The sequence below is a fragment of the Falco cherrug genome, chromosome 8, assembly GCF_023634085.1.
Source record: "Falco cherrug isolate bFalChe1 chromosome 8, bFalChe1.pri, whole genome shotgun sequence".
Classification (NCBI taxonomy): Eukaryota; Metazoa; Chordata; class Aves; order Falconiformes; family Falconidae; genus Falco; species Falco cherrug.
In genome coordinates, this window is record NC_073704.1 from 29,902,880 (window position 1) to 29,925,999 (window position 23,120).

Below are 23,120 nucleotides of genomic sequence, written 5' to 3' on the forward strand. Positions count from 1 at the left end.
CCATAGCCAAAGAAATCAAAACAAATCAAGTAACAAGCTCAGTCTGGCCAAAGCCCAAGTTAAAACTGCTGCGTTTCTCATTGCTATTACCGATAACGCAAAAGCGAAGATATTTGGGGTGGGAGCAGAGCACTAGCTGGAGATTCTTTTTCCTCTCCTCGTAGTCTCGGTCCCAAAACACGACGATGCGAACAGATTTTGTTGCCCGGTGGGGCTGGTTGCTGCGCTGAGGGAGCAGGCTCTGACGGACGCCTCTCCCGCCGGGGATGCTCCGGGGGCTGCAGCCGCCCGTGTGCCGGCGCCCCGCCGGGCTGGCCTCGCCTGCCGAGCTGCTCCGGGGCCCTGCCGCGCCCGGCCCGGGGCGGGGAGGGGGGCGCTGGAAAATAGCGCAAACTCCCAGGGAAAAAAAAAAAAAAAAACCAAACCAAAACCAACACACCACCAAAGTTGGAGGAAAACCACTCCCGGCTCCATCCCCGCCTCTGCGCGGGTGCATCTGCACAAGGCCAAACTTCTGTTGTTTGGGGGAGGAGGGGGGCGGCTCGCCCCCGGGGGGGGGGGGTGTCGGGGGTTTCGTTGCAGATGCGCCCCAGCTGAGAGGGCAGACGGTGGTCGGCGGCCCCGCTCCGCAGGGCATCCCACCCCGGCTGCCGGAAAGCCCCGCACTCAAAATGGTGCGGGTCAGCCAGGCGAGGGGGTGATCCGGGATGAAAGGGGATGGGGGAGAGGATCCGGCGCGGTCCGCTGCTCCCGCGCCGAAAGGGTCGGAAGGGTTTGGTTTCCCTTTTTTTTTCCTTTTTTTTTTTTTTTCCTCTCTTTTTTTAAAGGGGGGAGGTGGGGCGCGGGGAAGGGAATAGAAAACAGACCCTGCAGCCAGCTCTCTTGTGTCAGGGCTTGAAAGCGCTCCAGCGTCTTCCCAGTAGACTGCTCAACTTCAACCTGTGTGTGTGTGTGTATAGACATATATAAAAGTATGTATATGTGTACGCGCCGTGTCCCGCCGCCGGGCCGGGCCGGGGGGGCAGCAGGAGCCGCCCTGCAGCCGCGGCACCCCGCCCCCCCACCCCCAAACTGCCCCCGGCCCGCTCCCCCCCTCGCCGCCCGCCTCCGCGGAGCTGCTCCGCAGCGGCAGCAGCCGGGAGCACCGCGCCGCCGCCGGGATTCGGCAGCTTTTGGCGAGGAGCGGAGCGGAGCGGGGGGGAGAGGCACAAAAGGGAAGGACGGAGGGAAAGTCCCTCCCACGCCCCCCTCCCCCAAGTTTATGATGGGGGTCCGGAGGAGCAGCTCTGCTCCGCAGCAACCGCTCGCCTGCTGAAAACTTGCTGCTCCGCTTTTTGGGTAAAGTTGATGCTTATTGTGTCTTTTCATTGTGCTTTTTATTAATTTTTTTCCCCCTTCTCTTCTCCCGCTTGTGTCGGAGGTGCCCTGCGCCGGGGTGGGCTGAGGGCGGGTAGGATTTTGCGAGGGGCTCTCCTCGCAGCTGGTGCTCGAGGGGGGCCCCGTCCCGTGCATCGGCGCCCTGTATCCCCCCTCCCCGTCCCCGCAGGTGAGGAGGGAGCCGGCGGCCGGTGTCCCCTCCCGGCCCGGACCCCGCCAGGACCGGGCTCGGGGCCGTGCCCCTACGGCCATTGTTTTTCCCGGGGGCTGCGGTGACAGTCCCAGCCCCGAGCTGCTGCCGGGACCGCCTTGCCCCGGCTCCCGGAGGGCAGCCGGGCTCCCCAAAGCCAGCCATGAGTTCGGTTTTTTTTTTTTTTCAATGAAGTTGCCCCCCCCCAACCCCTTCCCGGGAGGGGCAATCTTTCGACAAGTATATTTGCTGAGGAATTTAAAAAATTCCTTGCTGCAACTTGATCCCTGTGTGATGAGGAGCGGCTTGGAGAGACCCGGACTCCAATCCTATTAAGGACTTAGAGAGTTGAGAGTTTTTCCCCCGGACTCGGTGGCTTTAAAACAATCAGGGAGGAGGGGAGGGAGATGGGCTCGTCGAGATGCCTTTTCTGCCTCAAGTGATTGCCATCATTTCCTGGGAAACCTGACTTCTCCAGCGCCGGGGTTTAGGATGGTTTATCAGTGGTCCTGCCCTGGCCCTGCTGCCGGCTTTTCTGACGGTTACGGGATTTTTTTTTTTTTCTATATATTTCTAGACATGTATTGAATTTTACTTTGCTAACCTGCAGCCTGCGCTTCAGAACTTCCCGGGCCGTTGCGCGGGTGCGGTGGCGCTGTGCGGTGCGCGTAAATCCGTGCGCCCCCCGCGGGGCCGCCTTGGCCTCCCGCTGCCTGTGTGCGGGTGGGTGAGTGTCCGGGCGTGGGGGGCTTCCTACAGCTGCACACACACACACACACACGGTTTCATACAGCTCCGGGTGCTGGAAACCTGTATGCTCGTCTTTGTGAGTGCAGAAATTAGCATTTTATTGGCGTATCATGTTTATATTTTTGCAGCCGCAGAGAAAAGGAGTAGTTGTAAAACTTTGTCCGCCCCCTGCCAACCCCCTTCGCTTTTCAATTTTATTTTATTTTTTTGCAACCGAGGCTCTTGGGATGTACAAGAATTTGAAAGTAAACGTTTGACTAGCATGCTGCATAAAACAGCATTAAAACAAATATTGTATTGGCATTCACTGTGGAGTTGGTGCCAAAAAAGTAAAGTAAATAAGCCATGAAATTCAAAATATACAGCAGTGGAATAGACTGATTTGTTATAAGACTTGCTGATTTGATCTGTTTGTTCTAGCTACCTTGCTTTAAAAAAAAAAAAAAGTTTGGGTTTTTTTTACTTCTGAAATCTAATTCGCTTAACTACACTAGAAAAGAAACTACATTCACCTGGAAGAGAGGATCCTGCTAAATAATTGTTTATGCTCCTGGGATGTTTGAAATGCATGGTAATTGCTGCATACAGCAGCTACAGTTGGTGAATTGGTTTGGTTCAACTTTTCTGATGGGTGGATATGGTAATTTGTATGTTGGCTGGAACTTCAGGAAATGTTGACACCTGTCAAACTTTGAATTGCAATAAAAATGTCATATTGAACGCTATTGCAAAACTGACAACTTTAAAGAAGTGAATGAAATTCATTATGGCTTTTCCACTGTAAACAACTCTTGGAAATTTGTCAGTTGATTGAAAACATGACCTATCCGTAGCACTGAAAAGTGCCTGATCCACTGGAGATGAACTGTTAGTCTATGGGTATGGGTATATCCAAGCCTCTGGTGTATATTTGTGAAAGAGCTAATCTTTAAAGCAAGGTGAGGTAAGATTCACTTGATCTTGAATGTTGTTATTGCTTAAAGTACGCGACTTTGAAGTGCCCAGAAATGTAACTGCTGTTCTTCAAAGGAAAACAGATCTCGAGGGCTGTTTCCAACTTCCTTTCAATGTCTTTTTTTTTTTTTTTTTCTTTTTTGAGTGTGTCAGAGGGGATGAATACAGATGGACAAATGCTGTTTGTGTTAGGTCATTCATTTAGAGAAAAATTAGAGCTATAGAAGAATTTGTACTGGGTGCATATGCTAGCATAAATCTAGTGTAATTTCATTGAAGCTATGCCAGTTTATGTTCTATAAAAGAAAACAGAACTTGATCTCAGATATCCAATACACAGCAGCCTGCGTGCCCTAATGTCGTACTGAAGTCACATTTAGAAAAGATAGCCTTTTTGAGGTATATATATAATGACCAGGATTTTTGGCGTTGTTTTGAGAAACAGATTAAACTTGTATGGCAGAGAACCATTCTTTACCATGGTTTCTGTGATTCTAATGATCTTGAAGGTTTATACCACAACTTCCCTTTCAGTGGCACTTTTGTGTAGAGGCTGTACAGGCTTTGGGACTATGTGCTCAGCTGTATAGGGGAAGGGTTACGTGGTCACTACAGCACTGTATAACTTGAAAATGTTTTTGATGATCCTGATACTTTATTTCTGTTTAGAGAGTGAGATTTTTTTTCTATTGAGTTTTCCAGTCCTCTGGCCCCATCTTTTTTGTTTAAGGATATGGTAGAACATCTGACCTGGTATCAATAGCATCATCCTCTTTCTTGGCTTGTAAGTGTGGAGGACACTTGGTTAACTGCCTCCCCCTGGTTTTGGTGGCCTACTGTAAGCCAGTTGTTTGCCCCGTAGTCTGAAAGGTACACAGATACTTCATGCTTTTGTACTCTGAGAAGTGCTCTGTTCATAGTGAAGTTTCCAGTGCAGATTAGCGAAGGCAGTGGATTCAGTAAGCAGTCACCAAAATCTGTATGTATTTGTGCAGCAAACACCTATCTATTGCTCCATCACAAAGCCTCCACTTAATAATCTGGCCAAGGATTTCAAGGCAGCAAGTTTTTTTCAAAGAAGCTACTTAGGAACATTAGATGTGACTATAGCATCAAACTAATTAGTTGACACTCCATTTCTATGAAGCTTCCAGGGCTTTATAGAAATGCAATATTTGCACTTCTCACTTGCTGCTGAGGCATTGAGGTTAAGCAGTCTCTGCTTTTGTCTGCTTTTTTACTGATGGGAAAGATTCCAGGGCATTGTTCGAGAGCTGTACAACCCCCTTATATACCTGGGTAAATATTTTAAACAGTTGCGCATTTGGACAACTTGCCACAAAGCATTAAGTGGTATTTAGGGTTTGCTTCAGCTCTGTTGCCAGGGCCCTTTTAAAGAAAACCAAAACAACAGGAGGTATTTGGGAATTAATTAAAACAACACTAAATAAAATAATAGTAAAGAATGAATCCTAGTATGAATGATGGCAAGAAAACATTGTGTTCAGAGGTAAATAATACATGTGTGCTTGTGTGTTTCTAAGTATGTGTACACGCATATGCATGTATGCATGTAGTATGTACGGTTCTTGATCCATGTATACAGCAGATCCCATATACATGCATCTTCTAGAAATTAACTGGCATTTGGTGTACAAGTAATGAGAATTGGATCTTGCACGGTAATCATGGTAGTTGAAGAGGCAAAACTGCAGGTTTCCCTTGTGGACAAGTGAGTGGAATGGAAATACTGAGTAAGCATTTTCTAATTTTCTGCAGGCCACTTTCAGCTGGGAGCTGATACGGGTCAGGTGGGTATAGTCTGGGAGAGGCTACAGAACTTTTCTTCGTTCACGCTTATCTTCTGTAAAACCGCACCCCATACCCTTTAACTTCTTGTAAACAAAACAAAACCAAATACACAAAAGCTGAAATACGCTGCATGAAGGGAACAGGAAAGTTGTCCTGGAATTCAAAAGTTCAGAGCTGTAAAAATTGTTTGCGATTTGTGAATATGAAGTACCACTGAGAAGAAGCCTTGGTGCCTGGAAGTGGACACCCAAATCAGAAAACATTTGAAAACAGGCTCCTTTGGGGCCCTGCTGTAATGAGTGGAAGCGTTTCTGGTACTGTCATGGGCACGGCTGCCCAAATACATTAGTTACTGGTGAATCTTTTCTCATCGTTTCATGATTATTTGCGATTGGCTGTCACCTTACTGCCTTCATAAATATTCCAAGAGGAAACAATACATATTAGAACTCTAGGTACCAGGATCTTTGTACGGGATGTATTTCTTTTTACTTTCTAAGTGTTCTTTTTCATATGAAAAGAGTTTAGCAGCTTTATCCTTATTCAAGCCTTTTCTTTTTGTATCTGCTGGGAGAAAAACCATTAATTTTGAGGAATGGTGAGAGTAAGCCTTGAGCTGCCTTTGACATTTTAGTTTAACTTGAATAGGTTAATTTTCTTTTTTTTTTTTTAAGAAAACAAGTTGGTGGGAAGTGTGTTTTAACTGTGAGCGCCCGATTTCGACCATTAGCATAAGAAAAAAAGTTTTAGTGCATTTACTATTGTATTGAATGAAGAGTTCCAACAGTCAGAGAAAAGAAAGTAAAAGGCTGTAAAGAAATGATGGTCTATTCAGATTATTCAGCAGCCCAAAGCTCTGGTCATCTGCCTCTGAAATCTGTGATCGGGATATCACTTTTATCTTCCTGTGCCTTTCTCTCGCCTTTTTCACATGTTCACTTTTGTCAAGGTTTATTGATCACGTTTTCTTCTCTGCAAATCTGTGGAAAATTTAATGAAGCAAAAACAACAGAGAAATAAAAGGAACTTTTTATTCATTAGCACTAGATTGAATTTTGTTCTATAGTCACTACCCTCTTGCCTCCCATGTGTGTCATTGTGTCACTCCTGCAGCACTTACAGTACGTACAGTGGGGACGCTGCATTATTCATTCTTTTCCAGGGAAAAGTTTGTTTAATGTTGTGATCTTATGGCAGATACAGCCCTGCTGCTTGTCTCCTCTTCTTTGCCCTCCTGACATTCAGTTTCTTGACTGTGATGCTTCTGCTGCTAAATACCTTAAAGTGTGTATTCCGCAGAGCATTTACCTTTCCAAGAACGAAATGCATTTGCTGCCTAGCAATTAAACCCAAATTTAAATGATTGCAGATTAGTAGTAGTTATTTACAATCCTGATTGTTTTGGTGCTATGATCCTTGTTCATTACACATCTGCTTTGCCGTGGTGCTGCCCCAGAGCGCTTTGTGATGCAAATGCTTTTGTTAACTTACAAATAGTTTCAGTATCTAGATCATCTCAGGTGACATATTTAAGTCTCTTCTTTTTTCCCAGATGGACTTAAAAAGCTGTAATTAAATGTGGCTTCCAGTATGATTAAGCTTTGCTAACATTTTCCATGGAACGATTTACTTGAACTCTGGCACTTTCTGATCCTGTCACTGGAAGATTTTTCAATAAAGGCCCTTTTTAACATTAATTTCATTTCATTTAGTGCAGCTTGTAAGTGTAGGGAAATGAGTTCAAATGGAGTGTATATCTGCCTGAGAGATTTCTTGGGTGTTTCTTGATTCCAAAGAACTTTACAGCTACTCTATGTTAAATGCTAAGGTGTAAATCCCAGGGGAAGGAAAACCACAGAGTTCTGTAGAATCGTCCCAAATACTCTGATAATGAGCAGTGCCATCAATGCTGATACTTTTAAGGGATGAGCTAAAAGCCACAAAAGGGCATCCATACTTGTGCTTGTAGTTTCAGCTACAGTGATGGCACGTCCGTTACTGCGTCTGTTTCTCTGTGCAGAGTGACTCCGTTCTGCAGGAATACACACCTGCGATCTCAGACTGCCTCTAAATCTAGAGAAAGGACTTTGTGCCCAGCAGAATGAACCCTGCTGGGAAAATCTGGGCTCCTGTTGTTAAAAAAAAAAAAAAAAAAAAGTCTTCTATCTCCTGTGAAATGTGGGATTTTACTGTAGATAATTCATTCAAACGAAACTAATGAGATCTCTCCAGAGGAACCTGCCTTCTCTGGGATGTTCTGCTGCACAGTGGAAGCCAGTGGGTCCAACCCTTCGGTGATGAGCACCCTGCAGTCCCTGCCATGAGATGCCAAGTACCTGCGGCGGGGACCTGCTGGTCCTCCCCCGGCTCTGCAAGGGACAGTCAGCTGCACAGCTTCATTCCTGCAGTAGCAGCGGAAACTTCCAGTGTTACAAATGCAGTTCAGATGAGTAGGAGATGCTGTAATATCACAGAGCTGTGGCTTATATTCATCACTGGGAGACTGAAATATTGAGTCTCTGGAAGTTAAATCCTTTTTTTTCTTTGAATGTCCTATATATTTAGTGATTATATTCTCTTCAAGCAAGTGGATCACCTGGATGTTGTCTAGCACTGTGTTAAGCAGTTTGGTTCTGTTACTGGAATTCATTTAAAACCCCTTGAAAACATCCCACCAATTTATTTATTTATTTATTCATTTTCCCAGCTCAGAAAGTAGCATCCCTAGCTAAAAATCAGTATATTGCTCCCCTCCATACTGACCTGTGGAGTCCTATTAGAGCCCCTTTTATCATACCTTCACTAAAAGCAAGGTCTGTTGATTGCGATGGTGTTAAAAGAGCATCACTTCCCAACACCAAGATAGCTCCTTTTCAGCGCAGTCCTCAGCAATGCCTCTTTGTGCAGTGGACAATGCAATAAGTCAGACAGGACCTTCTGAGCCACCTCTGTAAGGAACTGTAAGGGCTGCTGAAGTACACTTGTGTTAAGTTGAATTGATTGAAATTTAATGGCTGTTAGTAGCTATGAATGGTAATGATTTTCTAGAGTATCTTCACTATGCTTGACATTAATAACTGGAGAGCGTGTATGTGTGATGCTAGTGTGTTAGTCATTTTTAAAGATGCTTTCTCCCAGCCCTCTTTCCCATAATTTAGTTGTTTTGATGCTTCAGAAAAAAATCTTGGGCTTCGAAGAGCACGTACATCTTGTCAACATAATTTTGTGCTCATGATTTTTATTTTTTCCGATTCCAACATAAATCAGACTACAATATAGTGAGAGTGATGAATTTGTTTTACATGCCATCATGAATTAATGTTATGCAAATAGAAGCTTTACAGGTGCCATGATTTACTTAATAATTTCAAGTTCTAATATTTAAGTTCATTCATTATGTTTGAGTAAAAAAAACCACAGCATGTTCATATTTTTAAACGTGAAATGTGAGATTTGTGTGCATTTGCTGTGTATAGTTGCTGTGTAAGCACATTTGATGGCTAAGAAAGAATCAATCAGTGTTTGCATTCAGCATCTTATTCCTGTAGATGTTAGAGAGACATTTCAAAGAGAATAATCAAATATTTGCGTGTAAGGAGAGGAAGATGCTGGTAGAACGTTATTCAAGGATATAAAGAAGCAAGAGACTGCCAAAGTAAAGTTTTTCAGCCCTCAAAAATTGAGCGGAATAGTGCAGTTTTCTATGCAAAGTGGCCTTTATTTCATCCCAAACAGACCTGCTGTCTTTGCCGTACGGTGAGGACAAGCCGAGGAGCTGGTGAGAGCTATAGGCGTCCTGGGTCAAGGGTGAATACGAATGTGATCGCAGGGTTTTCAGGCTTTGATATCATTTTTAGTGTGCTTCCCAAAGGCTAAGGACAAGGGGGAAAAAGTTTGACACATAAATACATCTTGAATCTCTGAAGATAAGAATAGATTTTGACTTTATTTCTCAAAAAATTGAGGTCACTGTGGTCTGATGACAAGCTGAAAGCCCATCATTCAATTTTTTCTTTCTCTTACTTTTTTTTTTTTTTTTTTTTTTTTTTTTTTTTACTTCTTTCCCCAAATGAACAAAGAGCAGCTTATTTTTGATACATTGTACACATTGAGTTAGTGACAGGATATTCAGGTTTTGAAGCTTATGGCCCCAGGGTCAAGGTTTAGCATCAACATCTGGGCCTCCCTGCCCAGGCAGTAAGAATGTTACTGGCTATGCCACAAAAGAACCAAACCTCTTAAATTTGGTAATGTACATTAATTCAAAGTGAAGCTTTACAACATGCATTTGCTCCACAAAACAGGACCATGTGTTTCCATGATTGCTGCAGCCATAGTCATGGGAGGAGGCTCAAGAATTAGTCTTTGACCTCTTCAAGCCCAGGGTACCACTGGCCAGGGAGCGGAGTGGTACTTGGCTTTCAGTAATTTTGACAACTTCTTCTTTTGCTGTGTGTGCTCTTGAAGATCTCAGAGGAGAAATCCATCCTGATGCGCCATTTAAACCAAGGATTTAGCTGGGTGTTAAAGAGCCATTTGGGAAGTAGTGCACAGTGTATGCACCCTGATCAAGTTAATTATGTTGCTTTGGCAACCACAGCTTTGGTATTTCCTGACTAAGGTTCGTTGATGGAGTCATATTCCAATATCTGGCATCACCAACACTAAAACGTCTTGCAAAATCAGGTCAGTTTTGCCAAAAAGTGGCAGGAAAAAAAGGAGATGGGGATTTTTCTGACTGTGTTAATTCCTTTTTTTTTTTTTTTACAGGTTTTGTGCTGAAATAAGTGTTTATTTAGAATTTTAATGTATAATTCCATTGTAGGCAATACAGTAGCAATCCCATTGATTTTCCAGTAGGCTCCAAGTGATTGTTTTACATTCCTTTTGTGGAGAATTTCAGCATTTTGGAGTTTTGTTCCAATTCACAATAATTCAAGTTTGGAAATCTTGAATTCCTTCAGAAACTGCGCTATATGTATTCCCAGTTTGGTTCTTCCCTTCTCAGAACTGTAAGGGAATACAGGGCTGAGTATAGTACATGTGCTACCAAACCATGTCCGTGGCTAATTTTTTTGCCTTTGATTTATTGTGTGTGTTGTTGGGTCTTTTTGCCATATTTTTTTTTTTTTAAAGAAAAGGCAATCGTGGGGAAAACATTGCCCATATTGGGGTTGCATTGTCTCAGCAAAGCCCGCACCTAAAGAGTGAGCCTGCTGCAGCACTCTTAATCTTTATTTTCTGTTTGAGAAAAAGTTCCTACTTCTGCATTTTACTCCAAAGCTTCAAGCAGGGCTTGCTAAAATTTAAACCATGCGTTCAACTTATTCTGAGAAATTCACTGGTGCTGGAGGTGAGTTCATTCCTCTGGGACAAAGCACACAGGGGGAGATGGGCGGCAAAAGGCAGGCCTGGATCTGTGTCAAACGGACGGGGATGAAACGGGGCAGTGCTGGAGGGTGCACCGTTCTTCAGGAGCGTGCAAGGTGAGGGATCCTCCTCCTTTGCTTTCCAGAGGGCATTTCCAGTGGTGCAGATGGCAGGGGGATCTTTGCCAAGGCATTCGTTTCCTTTAATCTTTTCCCAGGGTAAAGATACCCAAGAGCCAGATGCCATCTAAGCTGTTGAAGGTGGGAGATGAGCAGGGCTTTTTTGGTGCGGGGAACTCGCAGACAGTAAGCCAGCGTCACTCTCTGCTGCCTTTTCTGGGCTAGCCTGTTTCGGGTCATCCCGGGCACTTCCACACTGGCTGATGGTTTGCCAGGGAAGTACTGTCTCCGATTAGGTTGGACATTTTTTGCGCACTGGGTGCGGTCAGATGACAACACACTCCAGCTGTCAGGCTGAAGGAAGGAGGCACAAAATAACTTGGGATCAGCAGCCCTGATCATTTTGGTGTCTTTCTCCTTTGCTATTGAAGATGCAACTTTGCAGCCTAAGGGGACCTCCTGGCTTCACCCCAATCCCCCCTCCCATTGCTGCATGTGCAATAACCAGCATGTTCGTGGGGTTTACCTGGAGCAGATCTTCTTAGTGTGGTGTAGGACCCTCTGGAAGAAGGCAACCACTCAGGATGTCCTCTTCAAAGTGGCTTTTCCCTCCTTTCCTTGGTTGCTCTCTTCTCCTGGCATGGTGCGGCTGAGGGGCTGTCACCCTGGGGCGGGCTGGCTGGCTGTTATCCCTCCTGTAATGAAGGAGGAGCAGTTAGGTTTTTTGCTGTTTTTGTTTTTTTTTTCCTTCTTGCTACATGTTGTTAGTTGCTAGGATGAGGTCTGTGCTTCTCGTGCACTGAACAGTGTGCTGCCTTCTGGGTGTACTAAATCACACATCCCCATGAACCTCCCGTGTAGGCTGGACTGGGAGCTGCGGTGCAGCAGTTCAAACAAAGTGCAGTGCTGCAGGTGCTCTTTTGCTGGCTGATTGCTGCAAACGTCACGCCTCTTCTCGACTTAACATCTATGCTATTTCAACATCTTATGTGAGCTAATGAAGTCTAGGCATCACCCGTTTCTCCTTCTCTCCCTGGAGGTTACAGATTTCCGGACACCCTTGAGATGGAGTTTTAAGGTCATCTGTGGCATTTTTAGGTCACAGAACTGCAGCACCCTGTCTTCCTGCCAGCTAACCAAATGACTAATTAGTTCTTATATCACTGCAGTTACCTTTTTCCCTAGCTTTGGTTCAGCTCTGTAGGACGAAGCCTAGGGGGTGATATCTGAGAATTATTTGATTGGAAACTTAACAGTAGATATGATCAAGAGACACCATATGAGCAAGCATTGGTGCCTGTGTTTGTCTGTGTGCCTCAATTCATCCATGTATATTAAGCATCTGTCAAAGCACAGTGTTTAAAACCAGCCTTCCTATAAGGCTTCCTATGATTATGGCAGTGAGATATCAAATACATAGCACTTTTAATTCCATCGTAATGTGGGTTATTTCCACTATATATATATATATATATTTTTTTTTTAACAAAGGCAGTTGTGTATGTATATTTTAGTTTGTTTTAGTGTACGTGCAGTTTTGCATCAGGGCACTTTACCATGCAACCTCTAAAACGCTCATAAATAGGGACCTGGGCAGTGCAAACCTTTGTGTGTGTTGCAGCCACATTAACCCACTTTATTTCCCACTTTTCTCAGGTGTTGATGGCATCTGGTTGCGACAGATGCTTTCTGATAAAGCCTTCAGATCAACGTGCCTTTGGAGACATCAGTGCTCTGTGTTGGTACTTGCAGACTGCTGTATCCAAATACTCTTCTTTAATTGTCTTATTAAGTAGAGAATTAAGCTCTGTGCTTTGACTGTTTTGGTGCCAGTGATTCTTATTTCAAGCTTTGGCACGGCACCGCATTGTGTTTTAAAGAGACAGCATCACTTTAATGATGTGGGAATTGAGTTGGAGGATAAAAATCCGCTGAGAAAATGGCTGACTGAGAGTACGGTACGTAAAATCTGATTTTATGTTCTTCCCTTCAGACTATTAGGTGGGGGGTTTAGTTCAAATGCCTGCGATGATTTAAAAAATAAAAAGCAGAAATTCTTACTGCTGCCAGACCACAGGCTCCTCAGCGCCAGACTTGCAGACAAATGTCACATGTTGCTGTATGTTTTGAAAGCATACCATGTGTTATTCTTTAGCTGTCTCCGTCCTCCCCCAGCTATATTATCTTCTCCCTAGCCGATCTCACAGAAAAACTCTTAATGAAATAAACTTTCTCCTCCTGCGGAGACCCAGGAATGTGTTCCCTCGTACCTGTCACTCCACGCGAAGGTCTCTGTCTGCAAAGTTGCAGAAGTGATTTTAACTCGGCTTCATGTAACTCTGCCTCTCATGCGTTAAATCAGGCACTTCTGACACTGATATTGCAGCTTATGTTGTGTGTTAGGATCAAGAGCTCACAAATGACTAAACATATGGTTAAAACTTTTTTTTTTATGGAATATAATATGTTTCAGTTTAACTCAGCTGTGGGTCTAGATAACGAACGTTTGCCATTAGAATCATTGCGTTTCCAGAAACATTTTCTTACTCCTTCTTTTCTACTGTCTTGGATTAGTGTTTCCTCCAGCTAATGACAGGATCGGGCAGGCAAACTAGATTAGAGCATAGTGTAAATAGTATGAGCTGAAAATGCTGGCATCTCACTTTATTGCCTACAAGGTTAAGCGGTTTACTGTGAGGTCGCAAGAAGTAAACTAAAAGCAAACAGGCAGATTAATCCAGATCTCTTGGGTCCTTCCTATGGTGAGAGCAGCTCCCAGAGGATTTGCCTCTAAAATGTTCTTTGAACCCCCTGATCCTCTTGCCCGTCCCCCCCGCCACAGAGCTTTCCCAATGTTGGCCAAACTGCGTACAGGCGGGAGGTCGGAGTGTGGCCACCCATCGGGTACCTGGGTGTCGTTCCGGCAGCCCGGCCACGGGATGCCGCTCCTCCTCCTGATCTGTGGTGCCAGGATGAATGTGGCACACAGAAGAAGAGGGAGCAAAGGCAGCCTGGTGCTGCCGCTGCCACGGATGGCAAAGGCTGCTTTGCATTAGAGCTGCTCCCCAGGGCTGCCTTCTGCAGGAGGTCTGCTCCTGATTTCAGCAGGGACAGGAGGCAGCCAGTGCTTTCACTCGACATCTCTATCAAGTTTGCCACACCAAAAAACCCACAACGTGGGAAAGCCTGCTGCCTGGGTTTGCGCAGAAAAGAGCGTTCATGTCTGATAAGCCAGAAACTGTTGGGGAGTTATGTTAAAATAAAGGATAGATAGTGAAGGCTGGGAAGACCAGAGCAGTCAGTATGAGTAATCATACATGCATACATACATGTGTTTGCTGCAGGTACATTCTAGACCTCTGCTGAAAATTCACCATATTCCCTTTGTATTCCTTCTATTTTTCCTTTCTTTCTCTCGTTTTCTTCTTTTTATTTTTTTTTTTCTTTTATGCAAGCAGCCGCATCCAGCTGTACCTTGTCATTGCAGGTGGTGCTCCCACCAGCCTGGGACCTTAGATGCTGGATGTGCCAACTGATGTCCTGCTATGCAACCATGCTGGCCATGCTAGGGACTGGATAGGTCTGCATACTTACTCTATTTGAAAGCCTAGATTTGAATCCATGTTGAAAGTCTGGATCCCAGCCTGTGTCTTGGGTGTCAGGCTTGGAGCTCTTTCTGCAGTAGAAATGAATGATTTATTGGTTTTCTCTGAAAACCAGACAATAATGGAAAATTTGTGTTTCACATTGAGGTGTAATTATGAGTGTGATGCTTGAATGATGAGGTGTACAGTGTTGAGGAAAAAAGTTGGCACTATCCCATGTAAGTGCAGAGTTTCCACCAGGCCGCATCACTGTCAGTCTGACAAGTACCGCTGTGACTGGGACCTCCATCCTCACCAGTTCCTTGTGTTTACGGGGGAGCTTCAGAACTCAGACTGGGCTCAGCAACCAGCTGTACTGTAGTGGCAGAAAAATTCCTGGGATGTGGCAAGTGCCTGTGCTGGGCTCACCAGCCTAAGGAAGAGCAAGTGCTGTATCCTGTGTAGCTGATAGGTTGTGTGTATGGGGAGGAAAAAGAAGATCCTCATCTCCTGCTGGGGATATCACAGGGGAGACTGCTGGAGAACAGGGGGCAGATTGGACTACAGCATGTGTATGGGGAGCCATGTGGTATCCAGGTAAAGGAGTGACGGAGAGCCATGAGAAAGCAGGTGGAATGATGCCTCTACTCACAAAACTACTTGTTAATTTTTAAGTGACTTTTTTTTTCCCTCCCCCCAGTTCAGGACCAAGTTGCGTTGATTGTAGCAAAGCTATAAAACTGCTCCATCTTAGGCTAGTGCTGCTCACTGAGACAAGGTGAGGGGGGATTTGGCCCATATTTGAGGCTAGGTCAGTTTTTGTCCTAGTGGATAACAGATGTATCTAAGAAAGCGTTTTAGCCTCTGTCAGGGTACAGCTTTGCAAACGTGCAGTCAGGTGGCACTGGTTGCCTTTATCAGTAATTTGAAGGGCTCTCAAGAAAAGATTCTGGTCTGTTGCCATCCAAATTAAGCCTTCCTCCTTCAGGAGAGCTTGTAGAGGAAGGTGGAAGGTACAATTCCCAGGCATCCAGAGTCCTCAGAGATAAGTTTTAAGATGAGGAGTTGGAGCAGGGAACTATTGCTCATATGGACTTGTTGCCTACATCTGGCAGCAGAGTTGGATGAGGAGTTAGTTCAGCTGCTGATAACACTAACCCACCTTTAGCATCTCACAAGCTGGTTTTAAGCTTTCTGGAGTCATTTAAAAGTGTTGGCCCTGTCTCATCTTCTGGAGAAATCCCAGAGATGCAGTTTCCCTGACGTAGAATTGCAGAATGGTTTGGATTGGAAGAGAACTTAAAGATCATCTAGTTCCACCCTTCCTGCCCTGGCAGGGACTCCTTCCACTAGACCAGGTTGCTCAAAGCCCCATCCAGCCCGGCCTTGAATGCTTCCAGGGATGGGGCATCCATAACACTGGGAAACCTGTCCCAGTGCCTCACCACCCTCACAGGGAAGAATTTCTTCCTTATATCTTATCTGAATATACCCTCTTCCAGTTTAAAGCCGTTACACGTTTTCCTGTCACTACATGTCCTTGCCAAAAAGTCCCTTTCCAGCTTTCTTGTAGGCCCCCTTTAGGTACTGGAAGGCTGCTATGAGGTCTGCCTGCAGCCTTCTCTTCTCCAGGCTGAACCACCCCAACTGTCTCAGCCTGTCTTCACGAGAGATGTGCTCCAACCCCCTGATCATCTTCGTGGCCCTCCTCTGGACTCTCTCCAACAGGTCCATGTCCTTCTTATGCTGGGGACACCGGAGCTGAATGTAGTACTCCCAGGTGGGGTCTCACAAGGGCAGAGTAGAGGGGGAGAGTCACCTACCCTGACCTGCTGGCCACGCTTCTTTTGATGCAGCCCAGGATTTGGCTGGCTTTCTGGGCTGCAAGCGCACATTGCTGGGCCATGTTGAGCTTCTCATCAACCAGCACCCACAAGTCCTTCTCCTCGGGGCTGCTGTCAATCCATTTGCTGCCCAGCCTCTACCAGTGCTTGGGATTGCCCTGACCCAGGTGCATGACCTTGCACTTGGCCTTGTTGAACTCCATGAGGTTCACACAGACCCACCTACCAAGCCTGTCAAGGTCCCTCTGGATGGCATCACACCCCTCCAGCATGTCAGCTGCACCACACAGCTTGGTCTTGTCTGCAGGCTTGCTGAGGGTGCACTGGATCCCACTGTTTGTGTTGCCGACAAAGATGTTAAACAGCGCCATTCCCAATACTGACCCCTGAGGAACGGCCACTCATCGCTGGTCTCCACTAGGACATCGAGCCATTGACCACAACTTTTTGAGTGCAGCCATCCAGTCAATTTAGAGACAAGTGTCAAATGCTTTGCACAAGTCCAGGTAGATTGTATCTGTCCCTTTTCCCTTACCCACTGGTGCTGTAACGCCATCGTAGAAGACCACCAAATTTGTCAGGCACAATTTGCCCTTAGTGAAGGCATGTTGGCTGTCACCAATCACCTCCTTATTTTCCGTGTGCATAGTTTCAAGGAGGATCTGCTCCATGATCTTGCTGGGCATAGAGACGAGACTAACCAGCCTGTAGTTCCCCAGGTTTTCCTTTTTTCCTTTTTTGAAAATGGAGGTTGTGTTCCTGCTGTTCCAGTCAGCGGGAACTTCACCGGGCTGCCACAACTTCTCAAATATGATGGATAGTGGCTCAGCCACTTCCTCTGCCAGTTCCCCCAGGACCTGTGGATGCATCTTATCAGGTCTCATAGACTTGTGCACCTTCAGGTTCATTAGGTGGTCTTGAATCTGATCTCCTGCAGTGGGTGGTTCTTCATTCTCCCAGTCCCTGCCTTTGCCTTCAGTGACTTGGGTGGTGTGGTTGGAGCACTTGCTGGTGAAGACTGAGGCAAAAAAGTCATTGAGTACCTCAGTCTTTTCCATGTGCCCGGTAACCAGGTCTTCCGTTCTCTTCTGGAGAGGGCCTACCTTTTCCCTAGTCTTCCTTTTATCACAGATATATCTATAGAAGCTTTTCTTGTTGCCCTTGGTGTCCCTGGCCAGATATAATTCTATCAGGGCTTTAGCTTTCCTAACCTGATCCCTGGCTGCTTGGACAATTCCTCTGTATTCGTCCCAGGCTACCTGTCCTTGCTTCCACCCTCCGCAGGCTTACTTTCTGTGGTCTTCTCACTGAAGAGACTCTAAAGTGCAATGCTGCAGGTTGCCCTCTCCTCCCTGCTGCCCTGGGTTGCTGTGAGTAAGGATGTGGTGTAGGACTATTTGGGCCATATTTGCATCACCAAAGACATGAAGTTCTGAGTCAGTATCTAACATCTCTTTCTAGAGACAGGAGAATGGGTGACCTGTTGTTTCCACAAGACAGGCATATGCAGACTTGACTTAGTCCCTTGGAAATATCTATAAATGTTGCAGCTCAGACACCCTCATCAAGGGAGCATGGCTGGTTTTTATAGCACAGGTTCATAACAAAAGGTTAGTGAGTGATGACTACTTTGTGAGATCAAGTGTGACCAAGAGGGCTTTCTTCCAACCTTGTATGTTATTATTTCCCTCTCATGTGGACCCTTGTGACCTGTTTATACTAATGTGCTAGATGTGGAGCTATGCCTTGAAACCATCCAGAGCTTGTGCTGGAGCCGAATGGTCACTTACCCTGCAGCCCTCCATAGACAAGGGATACGCATGTTCTGCAGTGTGCCCTGTCTGCATACAAGTATGCAGGGACTGTTCAAGATAACCACTATAAACTGGAAATGTCCACCGGGTTTGGGACTTGCCTTGCTGTGACAGACCTTTCCTCAGTAATGTAGTCATGGTGGCACATGAGAAGCTATCTGAACCTGATTGCCTTTGTTTATGAAAGAGCTGGTTCTAAGTTTGATTATTTCCCACGGGGCTTCTCAAAAAGCAATGCTTTCCCTGCCCTTTTCTTTGCAGACCACAGGAAAGGCTCTGTCAGGTAAGATCACCTTCTCTTTCAGGCCATTTGTGAGACACCTGTGTTATGGCTCCAGTTGGTAGCAGTGCCTGTGTGGATTATTTTAGGCAGAAGAACTGTCGCATTATTATGCGGAAAGTTCATGGTCTGTGTTTTTAAGGAGGATCTTTGCCTTAAATTCATTGATCTTTAGTGGAACAGCCAGTGTCCTATAGAAGAGGAGGCTGGAATGTGAGATTACCTGCTTTCTGCTCTGCTAAATCTGTGGGTGCAAAACCACGTTTAGCTCACAGCCAGCCACGACATGTACTGCCTCTTGGCTCGGGTGTAGCTAAGGGACATGAAGGACTCCCAAAGAGACAGACTCCCAGACAGCCTGCTGGCAGCTGGCATAAATACTGTTGGGGAAAGAAGGGACATAAGACACCAAACCTGTAGGAAACCAGTCGTCATTAGCTCTGCAGCCCATCAGACAACTTGCATTCTTTTAACTTTTTATTATGGCAAAAGTGACTAGAATAAAAATAGTCTAGGTGCCAAGGGGATAAACAGTGAATTAAAAGGATTAAAGTCTGAACATTTTATTGCTTTTAGAAAGATGTTATTAGATTTACTAGCTTAAGTTAAATTTACATGACTGAATTACTTAACTTAGTAATGAGTTGGGGGGGAGGACGACGACACACCATCTGTTTAGGTGTTTTAGAAGGACTTAATCCAGAATATATCATAACTCTTTAGGCTGTTATGGAAGGGTAGAGCAGCTATCCTTTCTGTCATAAGCTAAACGGATGCTGACTGAGCGTTTGAGTCTTCTTCCAGAAGTCAGCATGACCTGCACATTGTGTAGGAATTGATAGCAACTACAGTGGGCAAGATAGTAAGGGAACTATTCCTAATGTTATGTTATATGCCAGCTGTGATATTTTAGATTATTTCACTTTTCATAAGGTCTTGAGACACTTTAAGATAGCTTAGGGTTTTTTTAACATATAAAAGTCTTTGTTTCCTGAAGGTAGTTCACGGCAAACCAATGGCTGATAGTGGCAATTGTTTGAGGTCACCTGCAATAAACTTCTCTCACAATATGCATCGACAAAGTCAAGTCCAGCCAAGCTCCTGCCCTTTATAAGGGTTCAGGATTGCTGGAGGTTTGTGTGCTGGCTTCCCCTGAATCCACAGTGCTTGTGTGTGGCTCTTTTCCCCGCTCCGTCCCCCCTGCCCCCAGCTCCTCACACAGCACACTTGCATGTTGGACAGAGTCCAAATTTCCTCCCTCCTGGGGATTCCTTTGCTGTTAATTTAAGTGATGGCAAATGCAAACTTCTTGCCAGAGCTTGCTGTGTGTTTTTGGATGCTTTTTTTAGCTGTTCCCTGAGGGATCAGCTTTTGTCCTTCTCCACCATACTCTCTGCTGTTGGGAGAGGGGCCTTGAGCTGGAGCTGACCGGTCCCACCTGGCTCTGAATGTGTCTTTGACACGGCTTCAGTACCTAAGTGTCTGTCAGTTTTCAAAGACTTTTTGCTTTGTTTCTGTCTGTAAAAAGCTGGGCTTACAGTAATGTGAGTGTATATGTAATCTTTATCTTAATAGCAGAATGAATCATTCATGCCTGTAATAGAGTGTATCTAAGTTCCTATTAGATGGTTGTCTGCAGCACTGTGACTTGGTGGTTTCAGATGCTGAATGGAAGTTACATTTAGGGGGGGAAATGACTATTTTTAATAGGTATGCAAAACAGCTTTTCTCTTCAAAAGTCATGTTGTCAAGACATGGTGTTGACATGAGACAGAGAGAATGTGTGGAAGATGAGTGAGTGCCCATCTGCTCTGAGTCCGAACTGGAGATTTAAGGGATATCTTCTCAAACTGGGGACGTGCAGATAGATCAGACCTTGCTCTGGAAAAGCACTCAGTGGCCAGTCTCCTTCCAGGTAGACCAGCAGCAGTCAGGAGTGTGTGCTAGCTGGGAAAGCTGAAGGGCAGCTTTTCTGTTTGAAGCCATCTGTGTCTTTGCTCACCTCCCTCCAAGAGATCTGCCCTTGTTACCGGAGGGGGGTTTGGCACCGGGTGCCGAGCTCTGCTGCCTGGGGTTATTCTCAAGGGCCTTTGTCCTGCTGCGAGGCTTGTGCTTGCACAGCTAAGGGCCGGTTCAGTTGTGGTTTTGCTCCCCTCACAGTTATTTTCAGCTGTCCTCCTCTTACTTGTTCTGGCAATTTTGTTGGAGGAACCATGCAGCAGGACTTGTTCACAGGGAGGGGAAGAACAGCACCGGCTTTATGAAGATGCAGGTGTTGGAGGAATGTCATCTGTTAATGCTTCATTCTGTACAGGGCTTCTGTGGTGTGCTGCACTTTCTGTGACCATCCAGGCTGTTCATAAAAGCAAAGTGTTTGGCTTAGCACAGAGGTATGTAACCCCAATCAGCGCATAGGTGGGAACCCCTTGGTGCAGTCTCTTCTTTCTTGGTGGGCTGAAAGTCTCTGGTAGAAGAGGTGGTGCATAGAAATGCTCTCTGATGGCACCTGGTAGGCAAGTGGAAATGATCGTGAGGGAGTGCTCCAGCATGGCCTCCTGGATGTAGGCTTGAGGCTTGGGGCAGCATGGCAGGCAGACTTGGCGTTTGGCAAAGGTTACAGGTGACTTGTGGAGAGCACGCAAACAGCAGCACAATGCTTCAAAATGGGATTCAAATAAGAAAAGCACCTATACTATCTGGGGGGAAAAACAGAGGAGTAGACATCAGGAAGAAGTATCTACTGGGATACCAGTGTCCTTGGGAATAGATGGTTGACTATGAAGAGGGTGCAAATTTGCTGCTTTTAGTAACCTAAAAAGATCCAAAGAGTGTTTGGGTGCTCATCCTGCAGTGAGGAGACAGCTGGGACTGAGGACATAGCACTGGTAACTGCAGGAACTGTAATGCATTCAGGTCTGCTTCGCTCCATTTACAAACAGAGATTGACAAATTGGAGAGAGTTCAGGAGGAAAAAAAAGTAACAAGAGAGCTTGAGGGATTGACTTATGAGAGAAGACCGAAAGAGCTGAATATGGATAACTTGGCTAAAGGATGACAAATGGGGTGGTTGAGATATAAATCTACAAATATCTGAAGGGTGTAAACACCAAGGCTATGAAGAATTATTTAGAGTGGTACAATGGGGTGTAACTAGAAGTAATGGGATGAAATTTAAGGGAAGGCAAATTTCAGTTGAATAATGGGAGAAGCTTTTTGACAGTGTGATGTATTAGGCCATGGGATACTCTTCCAGCAGTAGTCCTATTGCTCACTACTTAGGGCACAACCCTGTTTATTAAGAAGCCAGAGTTTTCCAGAGTCTGTATTAAGGACAGTTTCAAATCATGCCTTTTGGTTTTTATGTGTTTGATGCAGAGGCATGCAAACCATACACCAAAACTGCCATGCCCCTCAGCACGTGCACCAGGTCTGGGTGTGATGTAGCGGTTCCTGGTGTTGTGGCGGTGGAGAGGGCACAGGTCCAAGCAGCCCCTCAAGCCGCAGCTCAGCCCAGACAGCCCTGCTGGCATGGAAAGTTCAGCCAGGTCGGTAGTGTCCGCTCTTTGATCAGGACCTCCTTTTACCTCCCGCACTTCTCCCCATCCAGGCATTTGTAGTATTACCATTTCGGGGTTAGTTCAGTTACGGTCTCTGGAATAGACATCAAAGTTACACTGCAGCTCTGTGTAAAAACCAAGAAATCTCCCACTTTGCTTCAAAGAAATCAGGACAAACAAGATCCCATTGATGCACATGGTCTATGGTCTTTTATAAATCTACAATACTGTACCTTAACTTTTTCTTTAGAAACTCCCATTTCTTCTCCTGCTTTTCCCTTCACTTGAAATGCAAACTAAGGTCAAAGGATCACTTTCCTACTGGCAGAACACACTGCATTGTCTGTCATTTTAAAATGTCCTCCACGGTAACTGAGGAAAGGTTCATTTCTTTACTCTTTATGCTTAAGAGTCACTCTCTTGAATGCATTTTGTTTTTCCTTATCTTGAAGAGCTAAATTAGAAAATTAGGTAAACTAGCTGTGTAAATCAAGTTAGGGCATCTCAACTAAAATGGTAGTTTATCTTTGGCACGGGGAAGATGGCAGATTCATGTAATTAGAGAAACAAATGCAGCTGTAGCACTTAGCATACACTGGCAACTCAGCTATTCTGTTGAAGAGAGGGAGGACAGAAAACTTTAAAGCATTGGCATGCTTGGAGCATAAATGAGACAAGAGCTGAAAGTGTCTTTTATAATTGTTCTTAAATGTGTTTTGTATTGCTTGTGCTGTCCTTGAAGAGGTCTATGTCTGTATGCTTCAGGGAAATTTCTGAATTATATCCTTTCTCAGTCTGTGAGAAGAAAGAACCACTGAAGGGTTTCATTCTCTTCTGGATGGGGATGAATATTTTCTTTGCTGAAAAATGCAGTTTTGGTCTCCTCAGAACTGGATTAATTTGGTGAATGCTTTTCATAGGGAATTTTGTATGTGGGGAAATGTCAAAACAATTGTGTCTTCATTGCAGTCCTTCCCATCGCGGAGGGCTGTGGTGAAAGCACGCTTCTGGATAGGAGAGCTTTGCTTTGAACTGCTTTTCATATCCAGATCAAGGTGGATGTGTGCTCAGGCCCCCTCGTCTCAGGAGAGCAGCATAACCACTAAGCTACCTCAAGTTTGCCACCTTAATCTTAAGTGGTTTCCATTCAGCAGAAATAAATCATTTATGTCAGTATGACTCCAGAATTATTTTTAAAAAATTGTTCGGTTTCACTGCTGTGAGGGAATATAAATTATTCTCCCTACCTTATTTCTGAAGCCATTTTAAAAAGGAATTTTAATTATGCAGCTGGGGGTCACTAATAGCATTTCCAGGAGACATTGTTGGTTTGTGGGTTGTTTTTTTTCTCGAGTTTGATTCATGACACTATTGCACCTCTATTAGTAGACTTGGGCCCTACCTATTTACAAGGCAGATTTTCCAGCCATCCAGTCCTCATAAAGAGCATGGGGCAAATGCGGTCAGGT

General features: G+C 45.2%; 1 protein-coding gene across 2 annotated transcripts in view; it reads left to right on the plus strand.

Annotated features, from left to right (window-relative positions):
* Nucleotides 1–1,159: 1,159 nt before the first annotated feature.
* GLI2 (GLI family zinc finger 2) overlaps nt 1,160–23,120 on the plus strand; it is a 199,924-nt gene continuing 177,963 nt past the window's right edge. The window contains exon 1 of one of the 2 annotated variants that reach the window (XM_005432460.3): nt 1,160–1,338. The gene's annotated coding sequence lies outside the window, so the exon portion shown is untranslated. The remainder of the gene's footprint in view (nt 1,339–23,120) is intronic. The other variant, XM_027804507.2, reaches the window with a different exon arrangement.